We start from the raw sequence: 12,335 nt of genomic DNA on the forward strand, positions 1-12,335 counted from the left end.
GTGAATAGGTATGTTTATGTTTACATTTAAATAAGTATATATGTTTAGGTGGGTTCAATTGAATGTATGTTTAGGTGGGTCCAATTGAATGAACATAAGAAAGGGAGTGTGTGAGGATCAATATGGTGAAGTCAGGTTTGAAATTGAGTCTATGTATAATATACATGGGTTTAGGTCATTCTAGAGAAGAAGGGTATTTAGGGAACTTAAAACTCTATGTCGTCATGTGGATTTTCTTCTTTAGTCTTAGTCTAGGTTTGTTCAAAAGGCTAAAAGGGGAAACTAAAACATATTGATTGTGGTCATACATGATAAATCTTGATGACCCTTGGAGTGCCATAAATTTTCATTAATCCCCTTTATTATCTGAATGAAAAAACTCAAGGAATAAAAACCATAGTTTGATGTTCAAATGATGTCAATGAAAATAGTACATTCTCGAAATGATTGGTAACTTCTATATTACATTGTGCATCAATTTAAATATATTGCGAACACAACATAGATGAGATATTGGTATTTATTCTTGATCATCTTGCATTCACGTCAATCAAAGGGAAACATTCTCTTGTAGTCGTAGGTGAGATTATATTAGGACTCATCTCTAACCTCAAGGCTTCAGCAAGCTCATAGCAAACTTTATCCATTGTTGGTCGTTTTCTGCCTTCATATTGAGCACACGCCATGGCAATCTCTACCACTTTCCATATAGATGAGACATTGGAGTTGCCTCCAATTTGGTAGTCTACAATCTCCTCAATTGCTTCTTTTTCATAATAAGGTCTTGCCTTCAAAAGTATAAATTATATATTTTTAGGAAAAGTAAGATTGACTTAAATTTTGGCATATCACTTGATAATATTGATATCAAAGTTGATCATTTATAGCCATTCTACAATGTGAATTGTGTTGTTTGCACGTCCCCCATCCCTTACCAAAGGAGGTTTGCCACATAGAGATTCAAATAAAACTACTCCAAAGTTGTATATATCAACCTTTTCCGACAATATTAATGTAAACGCAAGCCTAGAAATGATATCATTGAGTAAACATGGTAAACAAACGTCAAATAATTTCAAAGGTAAGCATTGGTACTTTATAGTGTGCTATTGCATTCAAGACAAAAATTATTTCTTCAAAAATATTTCTTTGTTTTACATATATTAAGATTATAATACATACTCTGGATCCACGTATCCCCTACTACCCACTAGCTTTGTTGTAACTTGAATGCCTCCCTCACTAGAATTTAACCTTGATATCCCGAAATCCGACATTTTCCCTTCCAAATTTTCTGTAATTAGAATGTTGCTACTCTTGACATCCATGTGAATGATTTTGGGGTTACAACTCTCATGTGAATGATTTTCTGGATTCTCACCATGACGATCAGCTTCACTTATGCGGGTCGCAATGGCTTGATTTACATGATATGGAGAAGGATTTTCTGTATTCTGAGCAGCTAATTCATTGCTGGAAGTAGGAATTTCATGTGTTTTTCTTTTTCTGCACATTATACACAGAATGACTATAGAAATCACGACACAAAGAAAGACTATACCGACAACCACTCACATTTGTCCAGTTGCTTGAAGAATGGACAAATCCAAGAATCTCGATAACAAATAAAAAGGAACACTTTGCCCCTCACAGATATGTCAATTTGGGCAATCTCGCAAGTGAATCAGAGATGCCTCCACTCAACTTCTTATAGCTCAGGTTCCTGCAGACAAACCCGTCGTAAAACAATAAGGATAAATTTACCTTGGATATCATTGGTCCTTGCACTCACAATATAAAGGGTTAGAGAGGAGTACATGTTTATTGTTGTCATCATTATTGCTAAATGAGCTCTAAGTTACCATCAATTTCAACTAGTACATGAACGAGAACATAAATGGGCAAATGGAGCGGTCACTTACAAGGTTTCGAGATTCTTCAAGTTGCTCAGATTGAGCAGGATAGGCCCTTCAAATGCGTTACCATCCAGAGAGATGTATCAAAATGGGTAAGTATTGCGTGGGCTAATATCTTTGAGTAATGATTTCTCACTTCATCATGAATGAACTTCCATAAGAAAACCAGCGATTTAATCCTTGACATAGTTTGCAACAAGAATCTTAAAAGGATGCAACCTTACATTTGCACAGCTTGATCAAGATTGTTGATGCTGCTTGGTATACTTCCCACTAGGTTCCAGTTAGACAAAGATCTATTATTTAGAGGCATATCATATACGAATCATTGATTGAAATTTCCACATAGTTTGCCAAAATTGACGAGAAATAGGAAGATAAATATTAAGATAAACATTCAATATTCAATGTATATCAACCCACATAGAAATTACTTGAGTAGGGAGAACGCCTTTGTCAGTACAATTGAGCCATGGATATTTGTATTCCGCAGGCAAACATGGGTCCCCCGTGAATCTACTCAAGTTCTTGGATAGTGCAGTAGTTATACCTTGAACCCCCAGGACTTTTAACAATTACAACACTATTTGTATGTGTTTCCGATGAAAAACGATGTTTTTGTTTTTGTTAGAATCGTTTTAATGCTGGAAAGATTATTAGTATTATCGTACTTAAATATTCTAGTTTTATGAAAATAATGTATAACCCTTTCTATGAAATGATGCACGTTAACTTCCAAGAAACTATAAGTTACAAACAAAATGTAACAAAACTATCATTTTTATCTCTCTTCTATCTTGTTTAATCCTCACACTTTATGGTACACATTCAGTAAAGGACACAATAGTTCCAAAGTATTGATCAAAACAGAATAGTAGCTTACTGTCCAAGGAGGAGGAGGTGGCGGGGACCATGGGATTGTCGAAGAGTTGGAGGATCTCAGCTGCCGCAATGAAAGGGGGATAGATGGAGGACGGTGTGGATGTCGCGTTGATGAGGATGTAGTCAGAGTAGGGTCCCAGAGGCTTGGGACTGTAAATCTCATAGGCAGTATAGAGATACACCTTGTTATAGACGTCAAGGTCTTGGTAAAATGAATTCCTGTTGATCCATATCTTGAACACTCGGAGTCCCGAGGCATTGACACGCAAGTCAACCTCGGCGAAGTACAATGCCACATAATACTGGTAAGAGATGCCAGCTAGATTTGCTGGATTTGCTGGAAGCCACATAGCTCGTTTGGACCACGGAAATGGGTGGGGAATCATCAAGCCCCGCCACGATCACAGCCTGACTTGTTTGGATGATAGGCTCCGTCATATCTGTCACCCACAATCTGTCTAGGGAATCATCCGGATACCTAATAGCTGCTCAATGCTCAAGTAAGTAAAAGCTCAATACACACAATGTCCACTAAGTGAAAAACTTAATATACTGCATGCAAACATGGGTCACTATGTACATCTCCTCTGTCTGCAGGGAGGTTTGTGGCAGCTTAATGGTGATCTGTGCTCCTATGTATGGGTCTACCACCACTCTGAAGCTTATGATGCCTGGCACATGCGTGCAATACGTGGTGTTCGCCGATGTGCCGTACCAGAATGTGGCTCGAACTAGGTCGTACACATCGCCCATTGCAGGCAATGTGTATCAAAACTTGGTCTAATTCAGGGTCAATTTACTAGCAAGACGGAAGTAGTGCAGTGTCTGATACTTTGCACCGCCGCTAGTGTCTCCGACTGGAGGTGTTATATCTGACGTAAAAGAGCAGATGTTGATGTCCGGCCAAATTGTGGTGTCTTGTGCCCATTTAATGCCTAAGGCATCAGTGTAATTTGTGTTTTGGGATTGTGGAAAATATTAAGCAAAAATTAATATATTAATATATATTAATAGTTAGTACTTCTAAGTTCTTATGAATAGGAAGGAAACCATAAGTGTATTGGTGGTGGTCTATATAAAGTCACCACAAACGTTGTAACTATTCAGGGCATTTTTCTATAATAAAACATTTTTGTGTTCTCTCTCTCTCTCCTTTTTGTTTCTCTTTCTTCTCTCTTTCTCTTCTTTCCCAACATGGTATCAAAGCCAAACGACCTAATAGCCTTATAGCTTATGCGTTTCTAAAATTACAAAACACGTGCCCTTACCATAATTTAACTTTCATGCCCATACAAAAATAATTATATTCAGTGTCCAAGATCGTCAAATAACGAACAACAATTTTGTTTTTTCCGTGCGCTGATCTGGACAAGCCTCTGCAATAATGGCACAATCTATGTCGTCGTTGCAACTCAACATGCGAAAAATTATCGGACACAAATTATCGAATTTGGAAGGCAATATTAGAATTACTTTTTAAGTATAATAAAGTATGGGACATAATTTCAGGATCGTCGACAAAACCTGAGAAAGGCGACGAACTTGAAGAATTTGAAGAAAAGGACTTGAGTGCAAGAATGGAAATTCTAATGCACTCAAGTGATGGCACTAGAGAAACATTGCGGAAAATGGAGACGGCTCAAGAAATGTGGAAGCACTTACAAACTATCTACGAACCAAAAAATGACACCCAACAAGCGCATACACTCCAAGCGCTTGTTAATTACAAAATGATTGACGAACAACCGGTTGGTGAATTTCTATTAATATGGCAAAAGAAATTAGATGATGTGTTAACTTCAGGATTAGAAATCCATGATAAATTACAAAAGATTCTCCTTCTTGGTGCTCTTCCTCACTCCTGGTCCACTTTCAAAACCACCCAAAAATCTATAAACTGTCCAACGCTAATTGATCTTCTTGCAAACATTATGAGAAAACAATGCGTTCACAAAGGTCTTCAAATTCAACTCCAAGTGTGGCCATGGTAGCATACAAGAACAAAAGGTTCACCCGAAAGCTCGAAACCGTGGATAAAGAAAGATCAAAACACAAAACAAGGAGGCGTGCGGTTCAACAATACCTATTGTAAAATATGCAAACATACAAATCATGCAACCAAAGATTGTCACGCAAAGTCAAATTTCAAGAGTTATCAACCATGGAAGCGTGTACAAGCCCATCTTGTTGAAGAAGAGATGGATGATGAAAAAGTCTTAGGAGATGGATATTAAAATGGTACAAGTATGGCAACGTCCTTCAAGCATTCATTGCCAAATCACTTTCCGCGACGATTCCAAACCCAAGTAATGTAAATGACATATGGTATCTCGACACTCGTGCTACTAACCACTTAACTAATAGAAAAGTTTGGTTATGTAACTATAAGGATGTTGAACCTCCTATCATTGTAAGATTTGGAAATAATGGGACTAAACAAGCTATTGGCAAGGGTGATATTACTTTTGAAGTCACAGGAGGGAGACATTTCACAATCAATGAAGTTCTCTATGTCCCGAGCATCACCAAACATTTACTATCGGTTAGTCAAGCAACGACAAATGGTACTATCATTGAATTTCATCCTAACCATGCTATTATTAAACATAAATCCTCAAATGGAGAACTTATTAGAACATGTTGTAACGAGAAGGAAGTTTATATCCCATAAAATGTATTCCTACATCTCTTATTTTAGAAGCACATCATACTACCCCAATACAATCCTCCATATCATTAACCAATCTTCATTCTCCTTCTTCTCTTTGGCACTTTCGTCTAGGTCATATACATTTCAATGCTCTAAAAACACTACAATGTAATAATCTAGTCCATGGTTTGCCAAAAGAACCTTTCAAGCCCATCTCTTTGTGTGAAAATTGTATCCTTGGGAAAATGCCCCAACAACCATTCCCAAAGCATAGATCTAGAGCCACTACCCCTCTTGCATTAGTACATAGTGATCTATGTGGACCTTTCCCAACCCCTTCTCTTAGTGGAGCCAAATATTTCATTAGCTTTATAGATGACTTTAGTCGATTTACAATCTTGGATTTTCTCAAGTACAAAAGTCAAGCTTATCAAGCATTCAAAGAATACAAGGCTCGAATCTAAGTGCAAACATCATCAAAGATTAAAAGTCTTCAAACTTATGGTGGTGGTGAGTATATGTCTCATGAATTTCAATGTTTATATCAAAATGAAGGCATACATCATAGAATATCAACACCACACACACCTACCCACTTACAACCATCTTCCTCAACCATTTCTAATATTAATAGCTCTCATATTGAAGGAGCCAACATTAGCTCATCCTCTACTTCCACTATTTGTGTTGCTCTTCCACCTATTCACAAGGCAAAGATCAATCCTACTCAACCAAGTAATTCTTCTTCTCATCTTCCCTCATTCCAATCTCTAGATGATTCTCTTCCTCATACTCCTTTAAATACACATTGTTTAACTCCCTCAAATAATACAAATAAGGTTATCTTCTCTACTCCCTCTCCTAATCATTCATTCCAAGCGTCATCACCAACTTCTCCACCAAACTCTCCACCTCGAAAGTATAGATCTCTAAGTAGTATTTATGAACAACTTGATCAAATGGAAGCACATTTCGTGGACTTGGACCATGAAGCTTATATACAAGAAGAAGATATTCCAACCCTTAGTGATGACACAAATCTATCGGCCAAAGATGCACTTTCCAGATCAGATTCTATCAAATGGAGAAAGGTTATGGAAGAAGAAATGAAGGCTTTACTTAAAAATGGTACGTGAACCCTCGTTGAGCCTCTAAAAGATCGACAAATAATTGGTTCTAAATGGGTCTTACGCATAAAGCGAGATAGTAATGGCAATCCAATTCGCTTCAAGACTCGTGTAGTTGCTCAAGGATTTTCTCAAGTACCAGGTATTGATTTTCAAGATACATTTAGTCCAACGCTAAAAATATATGGTTTTCGAATGCTCGTTGCTCTTGCCGTGCAACATGATCTAGAATTGCATCACTTGGATGTACAAACGGCTTTTCTTCATGGAGATTTAGATGAAGAACTTTATCTACAACAACCACAATTTTTGGAAGATCCAAGTCATTCGACACATGTTTGTCGTCTTCGTAAATCTATTTACGGTCTTAAGCAATCTCCACGCATATGGTATCACAAACTACACTCTTTTCTTATAAAAGTTGGATATCATCGTCTAAACAATGACCCAAATATCTAAGTTAGAAAAGCCAAATCCAATTTTGTTATCATAGGTGTTTATGTTGATGATTTGCCCTTGATCTCTAACTCTAAATCTTATTTAACTATTGCAAAGAAGGAACTTGCATATGTTTTTCCTATTACCGATTTAGGCCCTATGACCCATTTTCTAGGCATCAAAGTAACTCAAAATAGAACAAATCATACTATAACACGTTCGCGTTCACAAGTGGAAGGATTGCGCATTCCACTTGTAGAATCTTCTTAAAACGAAGCAAATACACCCTCTCTACAAAAATTGGATGCACTAGTATCACATGTTCCTCAACTTGATGAGAATTTGCAAATATAAAAATACATGATAGGTCTACGAGTGGAGATCATTAGAAATCATGCAAGTTTGGACATGTTGATAAGTTAATGTAGGCATAATAAAGTTCAACAATGGCTCAATATGTCACTATTGTGCGATAAGGGAAACACTAACTTAAAGACTTATATTAATTAGGTAAGTTTTACAAAAATATGAGGTGTACTTGTATCCATACTAATAAAATGAGTTATAATTTATACTTTGACCCATACGTACATGTATATAATTGTGGAAAATGTAGGATAATGCACATTAGGATAAGTGATTGGAATAACTAACTTATTAAAGTATTCAATACTTGTATTTAAAGTTGATCTAATCTATTCCTTAGTTTGTTCATATGGGATCAAACCATATGTATATAATTGTGGACAATGTCAAGCAGTGAACTTTAGGATAATGTCGTGGAAATAACAAACCTATTAAGGCTTTCATACTTGTATTTAAAATTGATCTACTCTATTGCTTAGGTGATTCACACAGGATCAAACTTCGAACGATAACGCAAGTGGAACCATTATCAACACACTACACAATCTAAGCAGCAATGGAATAGAAACATAATAGTTTTAACAATAGAAGACAAAGATCCATAATAACAACATGGACAGTCATGACAACAATTGTAGGGCCATGTTCTGTTAAGGTTAGCTTGGACCAAAATCAACCTCAATTTAAACTAATTCATGTTTCTCCATAAATTTGGTAGTCAGCTATGCACGTGGTGAAACCAATGTCATAAATCTACTAACCAAGTATATAAAAATAAAATTGAAACATACAGAAGATTATAAAGAATAGAATCCACTAGGTAAAACCCAAATTTTGTATTAATAATGTGAAATCCAAACAAATCGTCAGTGTCATTTTTTTCATAGAGTCTATTACATAGCAATCAATTCATCAACATCATTTTCTTCATCATCTTGTGTAGAACTCTCTTCGGCGATACGTGCATTGGCTTCCCCTATTAGCCGAGCCAACGAAATATCTTCTATAAGCTCATCATCTAGCTCTATTAGCTCCCCCGATTCGCCGGGTAACGGAGGAATAGGCTCTTGCGAAGCAGGTTGAAACCTTTTTGTATTAGCTAGGTTCTTTGCACCGACCTCCTCATCCTATTCTGGGCACTCCCACAAAGCCTTAATCCGCATATTAATAAATATAACCTACTCCTGGTCCTTCTCCAATGCAACTGTATTTCTAAAGAGCTTCAATGCACATGCAGACGTCGTTCCTGTGAAGTAAGTAACAAGAAGATTTAGTTGTCAAACAAAAAAGATTCGGTATTGGTTATCTCAAGATCGTTACCCTAGTTCGAGGAATACCTGTGCCAGAAAAGAGATCTAATATCTAGTCTCCTTCGATAGAAAACATCTCGATCAAGCGCATAATAAGTCGCTGAGGTTTTTGATATGGGTTGACAAGTCCCCGTTCTGTCGTGGTGACATGTCGCAATTTCCGTGTCACTGCTGGATATACCAACAGATTTGAACCTCCCACTTCATTAGAATGCTCCTTGATTCTCTATTTCTTAATTTCATCGAAGTAGCCAACCGTGATGTATTCAATGGCATTAACGAACTGAAAAGTTGGCCCTCTATTTACATTGGTTTTGATCCTATAAAAAATAATACATCGAATTAAGAATAGGTTGAACAACCTTAAGAAATTCAATATAGTGAAAGACACCTATAAATAATCCTTACCATGCAAGGTTCTCGATGCCATGGCAACGAGATCTCAAAGCTTCAGCTACCGAGTACCCTTGGTCCATACTATGAAAGACAACTATTCGCCACAAGGATGCAGTCGTTAGCTCAGCGAAATCCTTAACCATCTTCTCCAATTTTTTAAACCTAAACGGTTCATCGTCGTATGATGACCCAGCCATTCGAAATCCATAAAGAATATCCGCAATCATTAGCGTATATTCCTTCTTTGCCACTTTTTGGATCAAGTCGACGACATCACCGCAAACCACATTGTAGTAAAGATCTCTCATAATAACTTTTTTGTGGCTAAATTTTTTAAAGGAGCCATCTTCCTCCATTTCATACGCCTTGACTAAGCGACGATCCTTCTCTTTTCTGGCTCGCTCGAGATGTGCAAGGAAGGATGTAGGGAAATCGTGTATATCCTTAACTTCTCCTTGTTTCTTGCCTCGACACGGTTTCTAATAGAAGCAATTGGACATCATGTATTATTATACAAACTCTACATATGATGAAAGGGTAATGAAAAACCACCAATAAAATACTCTGATAACACCTTATATGAAGACGTTAGAGGATAATCCTCGGTCACTTGTTCCCAAGTTATACATCCAAGTTGTTTCATCATAACTTCTTGGATCTTCATGTACACCTTATGACTGTAAAATTAGAAATCAAGATTAGAACTTTGAATTACACCATATAGACTACAATTTCAGTATTTGAAAGACTTACTTATTGAACTCAGTGACCATTTCCTCAAGGCTTAAATATTTCGCCACCACCCTTGACAAAACAGACACAAGAAGCTGCTCGTCCTTAATACCTTGCATCGCTCTCCACAAAGACAGCTTCATGTCACCTGCCGCTTCTTCAATTGTCAAGTCAATTTTCTTGGCGGCTTGTGACTTTAACTCTAGTTGAGGGTCAACCTTACATTTCTTTTGTCGTTGACCCTTTACCTCCTTATTCTCCCACATTGAGAAGATTTGATCTTGTAGGTCCCATACTTCTCCATCTCTAAACGCCAATTGAAACCAAGACTCATATTTTCGAAGACCATCGGACTTAACATTATCATCTACAACAATACCGAACTTCATGCAGACATTGACGTCGTAGGCCTAGATGTAACTGCACACCAAACTTTTGTTTCACGTCCAAATACTCGTGGTGGAAGAACTGTATACACTCAATCAACGACATTTTCTACCTATAGTCATTATCATTATTATGGTCCCATGCCAACAGCTTAGCCTCTTTGGTTGTGAGCCCAACATAAATTTTGCACTCGGCATACTTGAAGAAGAAAGTCGTTGGATGTTCTCTCACAAGTTGCCGACGTGCCTCCGCTGAATGTGATCCACCAATGACAAAGGAATTATATTGATCATGCTTTCTAATATCAAAATCTTCAATGGTTTCACATTCTTCAGGATCTACCATAACAATAAAAGGCACCACAGTGGCATGAGGATTAATTTTCATTTTTTTCTTGAGATTTTGAACATGCATGCGGTGTGGCTCTCTAATCTCAAGTGGTCGTCGACCTGTTTTTCATCAATAGGGGGCCGATGGATGTGTGTTATAGGAAAATTAAACACTTGCCCTTTCTTGACCAGTTTATGCTGCATTAACTCTCTCCTTATCTTATTCTGCTCGGATGACAAAACACCCGATGCCAGCTCAGCTCCTGGCGTCCCCTTAGTGTCCTCCTCTTCGTTTTCACTTGTTGAATCGGAGTGTGACATTTTGGTTGTCTTCTTCTTTGGTGGTCTTGACTGGACTTTGGATACCCTTTTTGTGGCCTTCAATGGGGAGGGCACTTCATCTCTTAGAGTTACATGGCCTTGTATATAAGGCCTCAAGGTAACAATAAGGTTTTGTGAGTTTTCAAGATCTTTTTTGAACGCTTCTGGCCCACAAGATTCCTTTACTAAAAGATCTTCTGAAAGGAACACTTTACGTACCCCCTTGGAGCACTCTATCATTACTAGTATGTTGGCCGAATCTGCATCTTCGTAGTCAAATCGTAGAATACGGCCAGACATAAATGGGGTTTCCTTTCCAAGCTGCCCCTCCCCCTTCTTCTTTGTTGTATACAATACAACTTTTTTCTTTGAGTCGACGTATTGCATACACCATTCCTTGTCCGTTAGATCACGGTCAGGAAAGTCTTCACCTCCAGTAGCTGCTACAAGTTTCTTTTGGCTAACATCAATGTGTGGTTGAGATTTTGACTCCTCGTTGAAGAGAAGCTTTTTTCCTCTCGTCATGGACTCGGGAGCTACCTTGGTCTGTGCTTCGATTGGAGAACCCTGTATGCGAAGCTTTATTTTCTTCACGGGTCGGTTCGACAGGTTCTCAAACAACCTATTTAAGAAAGTACATGCAAAAACATAAGTTAGGTGGTCACGTAGATTAAGATTGTATATTAAAATATAAATAAGTAAATGAAGAACGGTTCTCACTAGCAGGCGATTAGTGGTGAAGTATAAATATCAATCATGCATTCAGAGTACATGGTAGTCCTATATTCAAAAATCTATTCTAGGTAGGGCTATTCAAACTAGAAAATATATATCGTAATAAGTATACAGGGTTATATATTCTCTTAAAGAGGAGGTATGACTTATATTGATTCCATAACTATATTGAGGAGAATTTGCTATCATAAAGGTAATTTGTGGGTTATTTTCTACTATTATAGTAGGTCATAAAACACCTATAATTAGGGCATGTTTTTTATAAAAAGTAAGGCAAGTCAACATAAAAAAGACTGATTTATATTATACTTGATTTAACTTCATATAGACGTAGTTTAAATAATTATTGATATTTAAAATACAATTACTATATTAAAAATTAAATTTTTATGTATTGTATTAATATAATATTAAATAATATAGACATTCTATTGATTTGGCTTTTGTTTAGAGAGAAGTATTTGTTTAGAGAGGAGTATATGTTTAGAGAGGAGCTTATTAGTTTTTTGCCTTACCCTAAGCACATAACTTACAGAGCCCTATCTAGACCTTAAGCCATGAGTGAAGATTCACCGTTCTCAATTGAAGAATATTGTTTGTCAACAAACTCATCGTTTTCTACTGAAGAGTATTGTTTATTGACAGACTCACCATATTCTATTGAAGAATATTCTCTGTCGACAGACTCACCATATTCTATCGAAGAATATTGTCTCAGCTCATCTTCACCTACAGGGAATGTAAAT

Source organism: Azolla caroliniana, unplaced genomic scaffold (assembly GCF_043228905.1).
Source record: "Azolla caroliniana isolate FFs.n. ecotype wild unplaced genomic scaffold, voAzoCaro1.0.p SCAF_20, whole genome shotgun sequence".
Taxonomy (NCBI): Eukaryota; Viridiplantae; Streptophyta; class Polypodiopsida; order Salviniales; family Salviniaceae; genus Azolla; species Azolla caroliniana.